The sequence below is a fragment of the Hippichthys cyanospilos genome, chromosome 3 (assembly GCF_059441005.1).
Source record: "Hippichthys cyanospilos isolate Australia breed blue-spotted pipefish chromosome 3, RoL_Hcya_1.0, whole genome shotgun sequence".
Lineage (NCBI taxonomy): Eukaryota > Metazoa > Chordata > Actinopteri > Syngnathiformes > Syngnathidae > Hippichthys > Hippichthys cyanospilos.
This window is the reverse complement of record NC_142371.1, coordinates 7,238,215-7,257,887: the sequence shown is the minus strand read 5'-3', so window position 1 is coordinate 7,257,887 and position 19,673 is coordinate 7,238,215. Positions and strand designations below refer to the sequence as shown.

At 37.2% G+C, this 19,673-nt stretch overlaps 1 protein-coding gene across 5 annotated transcripts in view; it reads right to left on the bottom strand.

Annotated features, from left to right (window-relative positions):
* Positions 1-17,208, bottom strand: part of adgrb1a (adhesion G protein-coupled receptor B1a) — a 123,791-nt gene extending 106,583 nt beyond the window's left edge. For 3 of the 5 annotated variants that reach the window (XM_088410107.1, XM_088410105.1, XM_088410108.1), the window contains exon 1: positions 16,725-17,208. The gene's annotated coding sequence lies outside the window, so the exon portion shown is untranslated. The remainder of the gene's footprint in view (positions 1-16,724) is intronic. The other 2 variants (XM_088410106.1, XM_088410109.1) reach the window with 2 other exon arrangements.
* Positions 17,209-19,673: the final 2,465 nt, after the last annotated feature.

Sequence of the window (19,673 nt, the reverse complement as noted above, 5' to 3'; positions counted from 1 at the left end):
GAACAAGAGGAGAAAGAGACATTCTGGAAGGGGCGAGACAGTTGTACAGAGCAAACTTGTACAGAGCATCACTTACAGGGAAAGTAGTGATTGGGGCAGATTTTAATGGGCGTGTGAGTGAAGGAAACAGGGGTGATAAGGAGCTACGTTGACATCCAGAACAGAAGCGGAAAAGGACAGTTAGTGGTAGACTTCAGCAAAAGGATGAAACCGGCTGTAGTAAACTAGAATACCGCAATAACATAGAAGCAGCGAATGTTTGCGAGTGTTGGCAAATAATGTAGCAAATACACATCCATGTCAGAGGGCTGTTCAAGGTCAACGTTTGCCATACTTTGCCAAATGTTTTCATGGGTTTTCTTTTTGAACACATTCACGATCAAAGTGTACAATCAAGTACAATCCGGTGAATGTTTGCGACCTTGAACGAATGCTAATAACGCAATATCTGCTACCTTCACCAACACTCGCAAACGTATGCTCCTCAGTGAGATTAAAGGAACAAAGATGTTTGTGAGCAGCAAACTACTTCCCTGCCAAGGAGGAGAATCACAGATGAATATATTTGCCTTAAGGGTGTTGATAGAGAAGTACAGCGAAGTTCAGAAGGCGCTTTCTATCAATTTAGCGAGCGGTGTCCCAGCATTAGTCTGACACTGAGAACAAGGAAGTACTGATTTGCACTGTTTTTTGATCATCATTCAGCTGGTGCGCGTGTGTGTGCGCTCGTTGAAGGGTCCCATTGAGACAGACTATCCGCCTTTCCTGTCATTGCCATGCAAAGGAGGACCGGCTTCCTACACTTGGCCTTGACGGCTAAAATATTTTCCAACCTCTTTATTGGAGACATTCAGATGGACCGAGACCACCCGTGCACAGCACCTCTAACTTAAAATGGAATCATCCTTTTTTCTTATCTCCTATTCCCATTGAACCTCTTTGTGAGCCTCCTAACAGTATTGGCTTGGAACACTGGTCTTGTCGATAAAAGTCACTTTGAGTGACATATTTTAATCCTTTCCCATTGTAATGATATTTGCTCTCCCCTCAGTGTGTCATCCACTATCAAAATGTCACAGGCAGATTTACAAGTGCATCAGCTGCCAAACAAAGCTTATTTTAGTCTGGGCTTCAAGGCAGGAGGAAATCCATATGCACTACAAATCAATGGGGGAAATTTATGGCAGCCACCTGGGGTTTGAAGATTGCAAGTGACTAGCATTCACACAAAAGACTCAATGGTTTGATTGATTTGATCTGCATCAATTCAGTTTATCTTTGTACTTTGTGCAAAATGTTATATCAATGCCTCATTTGGTCATTTTGTCAAGGCCGCACGTCCGTTTGCCGCTTGACTGTCTTTTGCAAATCTAGGCTGACTATTATGCACCTGACTTCTTTGTCCTCCCTCTACTTTATGCCCTGAGTTATCCCTAGTACACACACACACACACACACGCACACACACACACACACACACACACACACACACACACACACACACATTTATTTACATTTATTTATATACATATATATTACACATATATATTTATTTACATATATATATATATATATTATATATATATATATATATATATATATATATATATATATATATATATATATGTTCCATAATTCCTTGAAAACAATACCTTTTTGGGAGGGAGCAGGGCATCATCAGAAATCAGGCTCAAGTAGATCTGGGATCTCCAGAATTTGATGGGCATTGTTTAAATTGGGTGTGTAACGTGTAAATAAATCAAGAGAGAGATAAATCAAAGGTTGTAAGGTGGACAGTACTTGTCCATACGATGGCATTCTGAAAATGGTTTCTGTAGAAGGTCGTTGTTATAATGAAAACCAAAACTAATAGAGCCGCGGTAAATAAGACTCACTTTAAAGAGTTGAGGGGGGACAATGTCAGGTGGGGAACCTGGGCTGTGAGTGTAGGTGTCTGACCGTACCAATTAAAACAAAACAAAACAAAAAGGTGTGTGTGAGTGTGTGTGTGTGTGTGTGTGTGGGGGGGGGGGGGGGGGGGGGGGGTATACACTGATGAACAGTAGAACAAGACGTATTATTTGCTAAGGTTTCCACAAAGTGCTAAATATGGACACTACCACAGACATTAAAATTGCATTTTATAAAATGGCATTTTATAAATAACATTTGATTGAGAAGAGCAATTGATGAATCAATGTCTGAGAATTACTTTGACTTGACCAATTTTATAAGTTTCTGGAACTTAAGCATTGTGAAGTTAGAGCATTGTGTAAACTATTCAGTACCTGCACTTGCATGATTAAGGAATGATAACACATCATATATGTGTGTGTGTGTGTGTGTGTGTGTGTGTGTGTGTGGTGTGTGTGTGTGTGTGTTGTTGTTTTTTTTTTAAGTTAAAGCCAGTTACAAATATATTGAACTAATGCAAGGCCTTGCTCACAAGGTATCTTTGACCGAGGGTGTAGAAATAACATTTTCTGTAAGAATTGAATGACTCTTTTTACAGGCGTGTCTTGAACAGCACAGATGACTGCTGAAGTCCCCGGCAATTAAAACATACTGCAAACATAATTAACATTTTGTCAACAGGGCAGGATCAGAAAAAACGCACAAGGAATTTGTCCCCGTTATGTGACATCAGTTAAGCAAGGTAGTAATCTCCTGTATGTCCTGGGGAATACTTTCCACGTCCATCCGGAATAGATGAAAACCCACAATAGAGCAAAACTTTCTAAAGATGTTTAAAGGTAGCAAACAACAACAGAAAAAACACATTCAGGCCAAGAATTATTAAGCAATAGCAAGTGAAGTATCCAATAGTGCAGTAATATACTGATCAACAGTAAAATTATACAAGTGATGCATACAGTGACAGAGTTTGCACAATAAGAAAGGCACAACAAAGATGTGCAGAATGGCAAAGTGCCACTATGAGCAGCAAACATGCTTTGATTTTCACACACAGCCCACTGTGTTTATCACGGTGAGAATATCACTACCACTGAGAGCGAAGCACTGGTAACCAGAAAGGGTGAAGTAGTCATTCTGTTAGCAGGAGAGACATAGGAAAGACATGTATGATTATTTTGATGATTAGAATGGCCACAATTTTCAGCAGACAGACAAAATCTTTGTAATCTCTGGCAATCATACACCAGCAGAGTTGACACGTTGTCCTTTAAATGGCAGAATACAAAAACTAAACTCGGTGACGGCAGGCCACACAACTAGACCTTTTTGTTAACCTCCCATCCAGCAACAAAAGATGTCCAAAAATCATCTATATTTAGTTGAAAATTGACAGTTGAAAAGATGTCATTTTCATGTCATCTTTTGTCAGTCTGAATTGAAAAATGAAAAGATGAAGAACACTCTTTTTCAAGTTGCTGAAGAGACAACTTTAACCATGAACACCTTACACTCTTGTTCCAGTAGCCCACTTCTCACCAGTGTGGCCTGGTTCCTCAACGTGGAACTTGCTGACCTGAAGGGCCTTCTTTACTGAATCGATATGACTATTTGCTCTGACCAGGAATAAAAGTCTGTGTTCAAAGTCAGTGGCTTTAATCAATTGACTTTCCAGCTGCCAAGGGTGGAAGATGCCGGCAGGAAAGACATATTTGAAAACCATAGAAAATCCCATTTTGTTGAACTCAAAATCATTTTGGTATTTATACATCTCGTTCTTGCAAGTCTTTCTTGTAGAAATGTGAAACACTGGCTCTCTAAATCAGATAAAGCTTCAACAAATCATGTAAATTGAGACCTAATTGGATGTCTTGGACAGGCTAAACACCACACAAATTTCAACAACTATTTTTGAGCAAAATTTCAACCATTTGCGATTGGCTCAATCAACCCCAGGTTTAAAGGACAAATTTTGGGGTTAAAATTTTACCCGATTGGAGAGGTTAGAAAAGTAGTCAATTTTTAGTGACCATTATTTGTCTAAATTTGGACCGAATTGGACGGACTAAAAATCAACTTTTGAAATAGTTTTTGGACTAAACAGGGACCACATTGGGCTAAAACAGTTTTAAAAAAATTCTTTTACGTAATTTGGACCACAATGGACAGGATAAACACAACCCTATTACCAACAACAGTTTTTGGACTAATACTGAACCATATTGGGTGGGCTACAGCAAAACCCTTTTTTTAAAAGGTTTTTTTTTTTTTTTTTATTCCCTAGACTAACTCAATTCTATGATCCAATGTCCAGAAGATGTCTGGTGGGTTAGTAGCTATTCAGCTAAACATTCTTCATTGGAAGCTGTTGAATTATAATATTTATGTGTACATCATGAACGATCCAGTTTATAGATTTCTTTGAGTTCAATGATGAGACCACTGATCGGGAGCTTATGAGTTGTTTCTATCTGTTTCTGATAAAACTGCATATGATTGATTGGTCAAGATGTGTGTTGGTGTTGCCGTTTTTTTGTTTGGGAGGGGGCGGGGGTCTAGAAAACATCCTTCAAGTGAAAGCTACAGACAAGCAACGCAGTGAGCACACAAAGTGGAGTGAGGAAGAGTCAAGGAAGGACAAGACAGCATTGTTACTTATTGACATACTACACAGTGAAGTAAAAATTTGGACATTTTAAATTATTACCTAGTTTGAGGGCAGAGTGCAGACTTCTCTATTAAAATTTCATATGAGGCAGTGTACAGACTGCATTAGACATATGCGTACTGTTCAACCATAGTTTGGGGAGAACGGATAAGTGGAATTTTTGTCATGCATGAAGACAGCCATATTTTTTAACGATCCAGAAAATGTCTTACCTGGATTTTGAAGAATTAGGCATTGTTCAAGAGTATGGTAATGGTCAAACTGCACAGGTATGCTTCAGGACTGCGGTTCTCAAATGGGGGTACTAGTACTCCTGGGGATGCTTCAAGGGATACTTGAGATTTCAAATAATAAATACGCTTTATGTTTAATATTTTTCTGTGAACAAATATTTGTTTATTTGTTTAAAACTGGTCTGACACTTTATGTTGATTATTTTTTGTGCACTTGTGTACAAATATCTATTAATAATAAGTAAATGATTTAATTTATGAACAGATCTCTACTGTAACCTCAAAACAGGATCCTTTATGTTTAATATCTTCCCGTGGCCAGTTTATTCTTTATGATAACAGATTTCTTCTATGATCCAAAAGAGGACACTTTAGGTTCATTATTTTTTGTGGACCAATACCAATGAAGTTTGAAAGGGTCTAAATTTAATAAATCAGACACAGATGGCAAGTTTTAAGCATTTGTTTTTTCTTTATCTCAAAAATGATTTGCGCTGGTTTAAAAGGTACCTCACATGGGATATATCACTGAAAATAGGTTGAGAACCACTGCTTTAGGAAATAAGTCCATTGGAAATTACAGTGAAAATTACACATTTGGATTGTGATGACAGATACATCCTCAATTAATATTGCAAAAATCCTCATAGCAGTATTCAACATTTCAATCAAACATACTAGCAATTACTGCCAGAAAGATGAAATAGATGTTTCTCTTAAGATAGCAGTTGATCTTTCTCTCTGCTGCAGCTATCTAGGTACTCAATTTAAATGCCTGCGGGGCGTTAGTGTGATTCCTCAACACTGAAGTGAAAAAACATGACATGCCTTTAAGACACAATTACCCAATGCCAGCCACTATTACGGTGTATCCGCTACAATCACCCAGGATCCCTCAAAGTAATAAATCAATGATACCCCCTCAACCCCATATAGAGCAAACAGCCACATGCACATTGAATCTTTCCCATGCTCTACAAACGTTTCGTTCACTCATCTCATAAGATCGAAATGTCTTGTCTTATTCCACCAGAATCAAAATGTGAAGGGGCTGATAGAGTGAGACTGTTGCATGATTTGTTTGGCACAATTTTCATGCCAGATGCACTTCTGACCACAATTTGAATTATGAGCATCCCAGTTTGCAGATTTAGGTCAAGTGGTTGTTTTTATGCGTTCTTTGCTTTGTGTTGCGAGTAAAAACCTAAGGTACAAGTGATCTTTAGATAAGGCAAGGCTAAAGTGAAGTGGAAAAAAGTGGCACAATTAAGGGATTGTAAAGTCCTCTTGTGGGCAGAGGTAGCTAGCGGCGTATAATGAACAGAGCAAATTGTCAAACACACAATGCGATGTAAGCAAATGCATAATATTCATATAATACAATGAAAATAACATAACAGCGATAATAATAAATAATTGCAACAAAGTGGTTCATCCCTGTAATCGTTCACATGCTGTCAATAACCCTTTAAAAACAGGATTCTTATCAATATTACTTTACAAATATTATATATTACAAATTTATGATACAAACTTACATACATTATATATTACAAACCATGTTCTAAAGCTACCTGTGAACTAAAGAGCTGAATTGATCTCTGGACCAGGTGTGCCAAATCACAGGAAGAAAATCAAAAACTGGGAGACGCAAAACTTTTTAACACCTAATAAGGATAACAGCACATAAAAAGAAAAAAAATCATAGAATGTCTTTTTAATTCTCTTATTATTATTAAATGATCCATCTGGATCCACCCAAATTTGCTCAGCAAAACACAATCTGTTTTGCCATAATTTTATCTCATAAAGCGTATATTTGATCCAACTGAATTAAGACTTATTTCACTTAATGTAAAATCTGTTCTTGCAAACAAAATCCTATAATAATGGTTACAGGACCAGTAAAACAGTTGGAACCACCTCACCATTCAAATGTTTCCAAACACATTGACCCTTTTATGGGCACAGCGGCCACTTTCGGCCATTGCTTAAATTCTAACATCCCCCTAAATTTCTCAAAAATCCTAAAAATTCTTGCCTGTTTAGGATTTAAAAATAGAAAGACACGTGCCTAATTCAGGTCATTTTAACTTGTTTAGAATATCAGCCAAAAGAAGCCACTGTGCCCAGTAAAGGGTCAAGAGGTCAAGCATTTCAAGCTATTAACTCTTGAAAATGCAACGTTCTAAATTGAAAATTATTTATTTATTCATAATTATAATAATTATTAATATATTTATTTAAATAATCAAAAGTCATTAAACATCACCCACATCATGGAGCTGCCTCAGAAAATATCATGTGCAAAACCAGTATTTGGGCAAAAAATTGACAACTTTGAAAAAGCTGATCTCTAAAATGTATTTTGAGGTGGCATGTCTCCCAGCCAACAAGTTATAGATTTAATCCCCCAATCCTTTCGGCCATGTCGAAGTCTCCTTGAGCAAGTCACTGAACCAACAGTTGCTTGTGATGCCGCCTCATCAGTAGGTAAATGAATTGTCAGTGTAACGCGAGTACCTAAAGTAGAAAAGCGTAACTATAAGTGTAGAACCATTTTGGATTGACTAACATTTTTATCGTCAGCAAAGGTTTCCTTGTGTGTTGTTGCATAGTCTAGATGACCAGTATTAATTTACACTGTAGGAAACAATAAAAGCATTGAATTTGTAGGTCTTTCCAAATTTTTGACCGGTGCTGACATCTAAGATCTAAACACGTTTTATTTTAATGTTACAGGAACACAGATATCTTCAGATTTAGTACAATTAAACTTACAAAACCAACAACCTACTGTAATTTCTATTTAAAATAAGTACTCATTATCTTCCAAAGTCACAAGGAGAGAAACAGCAGAAGGATGAAAGAGCCATATGCAGCTCCGTCGATGTGGGTTACAGACCCCAGTTCTATTTGTATATGACCCTGATGACATTGCTAAAACAACAAATTTCAGTCTCCCAAGACAATTGCACAGAGCTGGATATACTGTATATATACTGCTGTGACATTAGATAAAAGTTTGATGTTTTGTGTTCAAGGATTCAAAGCTTTTCACAATCAAAGATGTTTTTTCATTTCATTTAAAATTTTCTAAACTAATTACAGTATTCCTTATCTTTTGCAGTCAGTGGGGACCACAAAACAATGTCTTTAAAAAAAAATGCTAAGCATTGAAGCCACAAAAAGTGAAATGCGAAGTGGCGAGGGAACACTGTAAATATTTCTTTTATTTATTTATTTTAGCAGTGCTATTATTCTGCTGTATTTACTGTATTTAGGTTTTTGCCTTAATATCATTTCAATATTTGTATTGAGATCATGTATAGAGGTATAGTATTCAAATCAACAAGGTGGTATTATGACAACACTAATTTAGTTTGCGGCTCAGTGCACGTCCGCCGCACAGTTCAGGGACCTGAGTTCAAACAGCTGTGATGGAGTATGTGAATGGTTGTTTGTCTCTGCCATTGGCTGACCAGTTCAGGGTGTCCCCCGACTTCTGCATGAAGAACTTTGATCATAAATATGAACATATTAAAACATGATAGCTAAGCAACACATTGTATTGGGTATGCAATAGTTAGAATGACATAATTTAAAATGCAAGTAACAAGATCATAAACCACATTCTGTGCATACAGCAATAGAGATGAATGTGACACTGTTTGAATATTAGGAATGGACAGTGGCAGAAAGTATCACAGCAAGAGGTTTCATACCGACATACGGTATGACATCGCAGGGCGGGAAAGGAGAAGACGCAGAAGACAGTAGAGGGCATGAACAGAGATGGGTTTGAATGTTTCATCTTAGAAGAGTAGAGGAGACGACATTTGAGAAATAATCCCATGAGAGGATGGCGACAGTTGGCCAAAGAGAGGCCGAGTTGACCGAGTTGAACAGAACTGAGAAGATAAGTAGAAAGTGGAGAAATGTAAAACAGTGTCAAACTGAGATAAGAGGGGGGAGATTATGCAGGGCAGAGTATGAAAGAGGGTGCAAGATTAAACACCAAGGATAGGTTCAGCTTTAAAGAGGCACAAAGGCTACAAAAATAGACAGGGTGGCATTGAAAAATGAAATTACACCATTGTCCCTTTCTTCATGGTCTATTAGAAAACATACAGAATATTAGCATACATGTAGTTTTTTTCTATCACATCTTTGTACCGCTGAGTTGTTCTACAATCACAGGTGGGGAATGTTATTATGGTGAATCTTACATCTCTGAATGTTGTACTTCACATGCATGTTTTTTTTTTTTTTCCCCATCACAAAAGAAATGTACGGGCAAAAGGGTAGGCCGCATCCAACCTTTGTGGTTCCTGATTAAACTGGTATAAGAATAAACATTGCACAATAGTTTCAGGCTTTCAAAATCTAATTAAAAAACTGCAACCATTAAATGCAATGTAATTGAATATGCCATTATTATTTTTGATAGTTACATTTCATTAATAACCACAAGGAGGTCCACTATTTGCAACAGTTTTGCTTCTTAAATCGTATTAAAAACTAAGGATGTTTGATAAAAAGAATTTTAGATGATGCCAGAATGACTCAATTCTTGAACAGTCGTTGATAGATCCCAAGTGTCGACACCACAAATATATGAATTACCAAAATTTACCCCAAATACAAATACTTTTAAAAATAAATACTTATGCATTCAAATATTGTTTGAAATTAACTGCAGTTTTCTATTCTTCTAATTTGTCATTTCTAGCTCATGCCCATAAAACTGTTCCAGGACAGGTACCCATACTCGTATCGACTATTATTGTGAGTACTAATAGCTTGGCCCGATACCGATCCTTGGTATTGGTATTCGTCTTTTTTTTATAGAGGGGTTCCTCGACTTTTTGATTATTTCAAATTCACTGCCTCGGCCCATACTCATATAATATCTCTGCTAACAAAATATACTGGATATGTATACTGCATGTGTTACGGCGGGGCATGGTGAGAGGGTAGAAGAAGGGTAGGGGACCCAAAAGATGCAGGGAACCTGAGAAGTGCGTTGCTCAAAAAAAATGAAAATTTAACAAAGAAATGATGCAGGAACCAACAGAGCAAAACTGGACAAAGTAGCAATAAAAATTTCAAAACTAAAATCAACTCACGGGGAACAGCTGGAAGACAGCGACGAGCAGACTGGGGAATATGCGGAACAAGAAGAACGGCGACATACAACAGCGAGGTCAAGACAATGACCTGACAAATCACTGAAACAAAACTGGGGCTTAAATACAAAAAGACTATTTAGGGAAACACGCAACAGCTGGATGGGAACGAGAGGGAGAGGAAACTGATTGGATGAAACACGGGGGCGGAAACACGCAAACAACAGGTGGAACAAATCATACTAATTAGACCGACAAGAGGAAAACATAACATGAACCCAAACAGGAATCCCACCAAAACAAAAACCAAAAATCTTGACAGTATGTGTGAGGACACAACCCGGAATGAAACACCAGGCTTCCAGGAGTACTTCAAGATGATGGCCCCCAGGGATTACCTCGCTTATTGAATGCCTCAGACAACCGAAACCAAGCAAGGAGAAGGAGCCAGATGGACTGTCATGGAAAGACAGAAAATGGAAAGACTGCATTGCATATGCTGCAGTCAAATTATTCGTGGCTGTCATTGAGAAAATATAACAGTGGCTGGAAAAAATTTGACTGAGAGACAACTCAGAGGTGCTGATCATGGAAGCAAAAGAACAGGCCAAAAGCACAAGATGAATAGAGGCCAGAGTCTACCACAGCACCCAGAATCCCAGGCTGTGCTGAGACGGTGCAGCCCATCACAGCAGTGTGTAAGATGCTGGTGAGCAAGGCATACAAAGAGTGGCATAGCCAGGTTGCAGGAATAGTTTACCGGAACATCTGGACCAAATATGTGGTCCCAGAATCAAGATGGCAGAAAGGTAGTCGAGAAAAGGTAGTAGAGAATTGCCAGGCCAAGCCCCTGTGATACTACCAAATCCAAACCAGCTGGCGATAGCCAACCAGCCTGACATTGTCGTGATGGATAAACATCAGAACACAGCAGTTGTGATAAAAGTAGCAATTCCGAATGATAGCACCATCAGGGAGAAAGAAAGACGAGAACCTGGGGAAATACCATGGGCTGAAGGAAGGACGAGAGAAATTGTGGAGGATAAAGGCCATAAAGTGATCGAAGTAATCGAGGCATGCCGTTCAAATGCTTGCCGTTTATCAGCATGTACAAGGAAATATGTTTTCTGGTCTGACGCACCAACGAAGGCACTGTATTAGAGTATTAGACATTGCAGTTGCACAAGAACAGCTGACCCAGTCAAATTCATATAAGAGTTCACAAAATGGTGTGGACACCATTTTCCTCACTCAGTGCAAAGTATTTATTGCTGAGGTGTGCGTTTGACCCAGACAAATAAAAGGCCACTTTAAAATGTGCCACTTAACTGTATTGGTGAGGTAGGACCGAGGGGTTAAAAAACAAGCCAGTACATAGTGAGACCACCATTTGCCTCATGCAGTGCAACACATCTCCTTCGCAAGGATTTGATCACTTGAGCCATTCATCCATGACCATCACCACATGATGCAGCTTGATAACGCATGGGCCAGTATTGGGGATCTGCGCACAATTCTTGGAAAAGGAATAAATGTTTGGGATGTTCTGTATCGGCTCGTCCGAAAGCGTGTTTCATATCCTGTCAATATCCAGCAACTTGACACGTTGAACAACGAACAAACGTTCCACTGTAAACAATAAACAATCTGATCCACACTACACAGAGGAGGTGGTCGCATCACATACTGAGTGGTTCCCTGACCCGCCCGGATCTACCACCCCCACAGCACACTAAAACTGCACATTTTATAGTGGCCACCCTGAGGCACATCTTTTAAAAAATGTGTTGCATTGAAAGAGGCAAATGGCGATCACACTAGATACTGTCTGCTTCAATGTACGGAGCCTATGGCACACCTGTGCAATTATCATGCTTTTCAATCAGCATATTGATTTACTACACCTCAGATGGATTATCTCAACAAAACAGAAGTCCTCACAAATACAGATTTAGATAGTAATTTGGAGGAATACATACAGAGAGATCTTTTAGTTAAGTTAAAAAAATGGTCTCCGTTTATATTTTTCTTCAGTGTAGTGTACAAAACAGAAAAGGAAAGCACTTCTTTCATCCAATCTTATTGGATTCAGAAATATTGACTTGAAAGATTTAATTGATTCTGGCTATGCCTGTTTTCATTATGTGCTTCCATCGAGGCGAGCGGAAGTCTTATGGTGTTTTCTGCTCACCTCACACTCAGTAAAAATAGAAAAGAAAAAAAGGGAATTGGCTGACGTTAATGCACTCACAATGTGTTCTTTTGACAATTCAAAATATTACATCTGCATAGTTGTATTTGGTCTAAAATGCTTATATTGGAGATGATTTTTTTTAATATTATTCTAGCTCAGTTTTCACAGTGCTATGGTCAAAATACAATTGATTATGTATGTTATAGCCACAATACAACCTTCAAAAGCAGCCTTTTTTTTTTGGTGACAATTTTGGGAGGGAAGGGGTCTTATGTACCAAAGGAGCCAGTGAGCCCACCCTTGACTGTGAGGTCGACTTTGCTCAGAATCTGCAGTACTTCGTCACTTAGCTGCTAAATTACAATTGTCTACATGTATTGAGTGAAAAAACAAAGATGTGGCTCATTTTTTATCCTAAATTTAATTCAACCCTTTATTTCTTTGTGTAACTGTAATACTTGGTTCAGCCATTATTTTTATTTAAACCAGATGAAATGTAAATGAAAATATTCCTCGTTCATGGTGCGTGTGCATGTGTGTGTTGCATGAGATAAAAACCAAGAGAAAACCATGAAAAACATTGATGACACAACAAGAAAGCTAACACAAATTACATACCCTTAAATTAACTCTCATAGTGCTACCACAGTTGCTAATATTATAATATAGTAGCACAGTCGACCTAGAGTAAGTGTTAATGAAAAAAATTAAAAAAAATAGGCATTGGTCTTGCTCCTATAGCAAAATGAATTATATTGCAAGTTATTATAACATTGTGCCCAGTTTGAACATTAGCTGCAGTATATATATATATATATATATATATATATATATATATATATATATATATATATATATATATATATATATATATATATATATTATATTATATATGAATGAAAATATGTTTCAAAGTACTGTACAATCAATTTGGTGTCGCTAACAGCGACTTCACTAGCACTATTAAAGTAGCCACTGTTTGAAACTTGTTTGTGTTTTTTTGTTTCCCGCTTAGATCTCCCGCGCTCTTTCCCGAGTCACACTTTTTTTCCATGCATATTGATGCCATGACAAGACAATAGTTTGGTTTAGTCAGCTTTCAGTCTTGAGAGCAGAAGCATTTCCTATTACTTTGTGCACCACTAGAGGGTAGTGGCACGCGCACCCTACTTTGAGACTCACTGGGCTGAACCATTCTACTGTTGATTTAGTAATGACATTTTCCTATGTCTATTTAAATTCAGAACGCTCAGCAGGTTGACTTAATGAAATCTGTTCCCATGGCAGCCGTGCATGATGTCACAATTTTACTGTTATTTTTCAAAGCTCCCATCACTTCCAATTGCCTCGCCAAACAAATAAAAGAATAGGTTATTAAAGAACAAATACATTTGAGCCTAGGATTTGTGCAAAGTACTTATGAAATTGTTGAGTGATATGTTTTAAGCCACAGTGATGTGTTTTAAACCACTAAGTGCGGGAGAAAACGTGTTTCGCTTCCCGTATGTCTGATCAGCATGGGGTCAAGAGCCGCCAGCCGCTCAGCTCCCCACCTTTGGAACAATCTCCCAGTTCACATTAGGAACTCCGACTCGCATCACATTCAAATCATTATTCAAAACCCATCTCTTGAGTTATTTTTATCTCGCATTGATTATTGCCTTTGCTGTATTTTATTTATCCTTTATATTAAAATACCTTTATAACCAAGTTTGTATTTCATTTTAATTGGTCTTCTAAGCCTGAAAAATGACCTTGACATAAATATAGCCCAAAATTAAGTAGTATTAAAAATAAACTAGTAGCAGTAGTAATAGTAGTAGTCATTTTTCAATTTTAATTTTGACAACAATCTGTATCAAGAAATCCAGGAAGCTGACAACTTCTTCAGCATCTGGTTGCATTACACTTATTTTTTTCCACAGCACGTGAAGAAACAGTCTAATTCCTAATCAACGGTTTTTATGGACTGAGTAGGCCATCTTTTTTGACAATCATGGTGGCTTTGTTTGACAGTTCAATTTGACCAGAAAATCATTTTGTCAAGAGCAGTCTTGACTTGTCTACATCATATAATGATATTTTTCATCTGAGAATTTTCCTCTCATCCACTTCTGTCTGTCATCTTCCAACTATTTTGAATGTATTTTGATATGCTAATACATATATATATATATATATATATATATATATATATATATATATATATATATATATATATATATATATATATATATATATATATATACATTGACCAGAAATATTTAGAGACTATTATTAACAGCAATTGTACAGTGAAAATTAGCCGTCGAAGTGGACAGCTCAGAGTAATGCACAGAGTGCACCTAACGATTATATTCTTCTTGTCTTTATCGCTGATGAACTGAAAGTAATGGGCATATATATATTACTCTATGAACTGTGTTGTTTCGTGCAGGGCTCAGGGATTATTCAGTACCACTTGAAAGCATTTCATTTTGTCCTTTTTTCCAGAAGCCTGTGGTTTAGAAGGTGAATCAGCACTCTTTCTCTCTCTCTCTCTCTCTCTCTCTCTCTCTCTCTCTCTCTCTCTCTCTCTCTCTCTCGCTCTCTCTCTCTCTCTCTCTCTCTCAATCAAAAAATTAATATATATCTCGACTTAAAGTTTCCGAAACCACGAGGGGCATTCATTTTGTGTGTAAGCTTGACCTTACAAAGGGTTTGGCTTACTGAAATGTTGGTGTCTATATTTCTTTCCTGACTGAATGTGTGTATGTACTTCAAAGCCTAGTGAGTGTCAGACCAATATTCATACGTCCTTCTCCGATGAACACAATTGCATGCTCTGCCTGTTATATTTACCGTCCCTTTTTTTTTACAATGCCTTCAATCCATCTTCTGTCGTCCTGCTCACTGTCTCCTCATCATCCATCTATTCATCTCTCCTTTTCAATGACTCCTGTTGTACCTCCGCCTCACTGTCTCCTTTCCTGCACTCTGATGTCACAAATTCAGATATGAGTTTTCCTGATAGCAAGCCTTTGACACTGAAGCCCTGTTTTGATGGGAGTGATCAGAGAATGAGAAGATGAAGATGAGGTAGGGGAGTTGGCTTTGCTTGTATTTGAATGACAACAGGAACACGCACAATAGAGGGGGGAAAGGGACATCTAGGTTGAAAAAAAAAACATGCATGAATGGTTTTGTAAAGGGCCGTGTCGTGTTGCTGGCTTGTGTAATTACTGTGACTACAAGCCAACTGTGCCAGTCGCCAGTCACAGAACTGCCATGACTTTTTAGTTATTTACTTTTGTAAATTATTGTTTTTTGTGGCCAGAGGACTTGGCACACAATATCTAGCCTCTTGAAAAGGTGAAAACTGTTCCTATATATATATATATATATATATATATATATATATATATATATATATATATATATATATATATATATATATATATATATATATATATATATATATATATATATATATATATATATATATATATATATATATATATATATATATATATATATATATATATATAGTTTAGGATTTATTTTCATTATGCAGGTTGTTGGTTTTTTATATCGGCACATTTTTAGCTGGGTTTTTATCCATTCAGCTAGTTTGTTTTCCTTTCTGTGATTTGTCTAATATGATCTACAGTATACACCACAAATGTTCACACCTTATGCTTGAAAAAAGTGCTTGCATATTTTCTGAACAACGCTGCTCCAAAACAGAATAAAGTTATAAGACCAGAGAATTTCTTTCAAAGCAATATTTAGATTTGCAGCTCAATAAGATTATAAAAAGCAATCAACTTATGGGCATAATTTCAAAATGGCTCGCTTGTGTTTTTTCTCACCTAAACGGATAGAACATAGCCTACATGCACATAATCGAGTTTCAAGACGAGGCAAATGGAGGTCATGTTGGGAAATTACTTTTTTTTTTTTTTTTTTATGTGTGCAGTGCTCAAAAGAACAGGTCACTTATGGATGAACCATTTAGTGTATATCCAATAAACACGTCTTACATGTATGTTCTTCAAACCAAGAAATACGATAGTAGGTTTATATTTATTTATGTATTTTTACCAAACGCAATAAATAGTTAAGCATGTGTTTGAAATGACCAATCCATGATTAATGAAAGCTTGAAACTTATTGAAAAGTTACAGTATCTATATCAGATATCGTCAAATTATTCAAATAGCCAATAGGCATTATATTGCATCATTGTGAATTAAAAGTGACAATTAAGGCGAATTCGCTTGAGACGATTCGGCATCTTTATCTTGGACCACAGACGGCGAATGCCCATAGCGGCACCCACGGCACATTGGGTTTCACTGAGCGAGGTTTTCAAAAGCCCAACTGTGACTGCAACTCGTATCACAATAACCCGATAGCCGTGTAAAATCTACGTGACAATCATTCTGTCATTAGGCTGTCTATATTGTCCAAAGCTACTTGCGACCCCCCCCCCCCCCCTTCCCCCTCCCCAAACCAAATGTACAAACAAGATCACACGTCCAGGGAACTTGCTGTCAGCGAGCAAATAAAATATTGCACATTTAATTTTAAAATTTAAAATTTACCTTGAGCAAGTCACTTCTCCCAATGATGCATATTGTCACTGGACATCAACCAATTCCAAAAGCACGGGGAGAAAAAGTGCGGCAATAAGTCCTCCGGTATCTATACAAAATTCACTGTTTAAATTGTTGATATTGACATTCATAAAACCAAAACGAGTTACCGAGTTGGGAATGTCCGTTGACTCCGATTGTTCTCTCAGTGCGTAAAAAGGTAAATAACGGAGTGTATTCGTGTGTTGTTTTCTTGTTCTGTTCCTCAATCAAACATCCATCTTCTTTAATTTACTGAGGAAAAAAAACGCTAATAATACTTCCTGTGAGTTTTTCCACATTTCAACTGTGTCCAAATCTCGCCTGTTAACAGTTTTGACAATCTTCCAGGTGAATGTGTTGGCTGTAACGGAGGAATGAATCAGATGCGGGCATGCGCGCATCCCCGGACCCGTCGCCGAAGCCTTGCAGCTCTGCCTTTTTCTCTGGTTGCTTGCAGCAACAGCCGCATTCCTTGTTCGGAAAGCCCGTCCACTGTGCCGTCAAAAAAAATGAATTACACCAGAAGAACTTCCAGCGCATACTTTCAAAATAAAAATAACATCTAATTATTCCCCGGGGAAAACTTTTACTTTGAAGCCAAAAAAGCTAATTTCCTGTCGAATTCAGACCTTCCCTGTGTTCAAAGTCGATGGTTAAGAGGGTGTAGTGGGTGGGTCGGACCTTGTATTATGTAGAAAACTCAACCAGCAGCCCCATCTTCTGGAGTCAGAGAGCATCAATTATAATTCACTAATATATTCAACGTTTGCACAATCGTTTCGGCCAACGTTTCAAAATATTGTCTGATAATAACTCCTGGTTAGTGTTTCTGATTGCCAAACTAAAAAAAAAATAAAAAATCAATAGTCTGGGTTTCTGTAAGTGTAATGCGTCAACTTTTGCCTTTTATTACAGAAATTTTAAATACAGTATTAGATTTACGATGGATGCATGTCCATGTCCCTCTGATCATTAAGTATTTGCATCTCGAATGAATGGGACAGTCGTGTCTTAGTAGTTTTTAATAGCTAAAACGCTGGCTATATTTGTCAATTGGAACAGCTCTTTGTGCTTTGTGCTCATTTGAGTAGCTCTCGTTCAGAGAATTGTTGATAGCTTCAAAAAAATTTCAAACAGCTAAATTATTTTACACATTTCTAATTATTTTATACATTTGTGTTAGGGTGGTTATTTAGGTGTCTGTCTGTTTCTCAATAATAAATGAAAAGTCAGCATACTGTATCTTGTCTTTTTACTGCTGACCTCGGTCATGCAAAGATCTTTGGAGGGGCATGTGTTCACAGCTCAAAGGGGACACAGTTTGATATACACTGGCTACAGCTTGAGCTGTCGATAGTCAGCCACTAATTTGTAGTTGGGCCAGCAGTGTGCATACCGGGACTTGTTTCTGCACCAACTATACTCAGGGGACCCAATACATTGTTATCCAAAATAGAAAGAGCTTTTGTCAACTGTTCCCTTAAAGACCAGCCAATGTGAATCATACTTCCTGGTTAATTGGCCCTCCCCTCCCAGATAAATTAACTTGTCCCTTTTTTGCTCATCATCCATAGCACCACCGCACTCTAGGTTCCAGCAGTTTTAATAACTTTCTTGTTACCGAAATCCATACTGCTTTTGTTAGATTTATTTATTTATTTATTTCCCACTTGACTGGAACAATGAAGCAAAAAAAAACAAAATTCCACTCATTTATCTCATCATCATCATCTGTTATGTAACTATCAGTGTAAGAAGTAATGCATTGCAAAAGAAATATAATTACTGCAATGCATTACTTTTTGTTGTAATGTGGTAGTGTAATGCATTGCACACACAAAAAATAGTAATATTGCACTCATTACAAATAAGAGAAACGTAATGCATACAATGCATTTTAGAATTTTTAGTATGAAAATGCCCCCCGCCCTCCCCCAAATTCACCAAAACACAGCGAGATCAGAGGAGAAAAGTCTGAGGCAAAAAGTCTACTTGCTCATCTACTACAGCAGAGATGAATGTGGCAGCAGTAGACGGCAGGTTGAATATGGACGACACGTAGGCAAGATGGACATATGCCCATTACTTTCAGTTCATCAGAGATAAAGACAAGAAGAATATAATTGTTAGGTGCACTCTGTGCATTACTCTGAGCTGTGCACTTCGACGTTAATTTTCACTGTATAATTGCTGTTAATAATAGTCCCTAAATAGTTCTGGTCTATGTGTATCAAGATGTATCATACAAAACTCATGTCAAACAGTATGTTTAACACCTTAACAATGATGCAGGCTAGCTGCAAATGTTAGCCCCACGAAACCATCTATTTTTGAAACATCTGTCCCTAATCTAGATGACTGAACTTGAATTTGAATATTAGCATTGAAATTGTGAAATGCACTAACTGTTTTTGCCTACAGCATAAACAATGCAACACTATGCTGTGAAGCTAAGTAATAAAGGAATTAAAATACAAAAAAATGATTTTTTTTTTATCTTGTCTTTAAAGGTTTACAATACAGATTAAATGATTCCTTTCACTGGACGAGCGTGCTGAGTTACATTTAGAATGGCAAATTCATATTTCTGTATTTCCAGTTATGAGAGTAATTAAAGTAATGCAATTGTAGTGTAATGATTACATGTCAAATACAGTAAAACTGTAATGTAACTAATTACTTTGAAATGACAGTAATAAGTATGATATAAAGCATTGCAGTTTTGAAGTAACTTGCCCAACATGGGTAACTATATAACATAGGCTGCATTCAAATTGCAGGGCATGATGCCCACATAGAATTTGTTTTTCTTTACTCTGATCATTTTATGTTGTTATCTATGTTGCTACAGTTCCGTTAAATAAGTAATTCAGTTACTTTAACGATTTCTTGTTTTAAATAGTTAGTTAAAATACT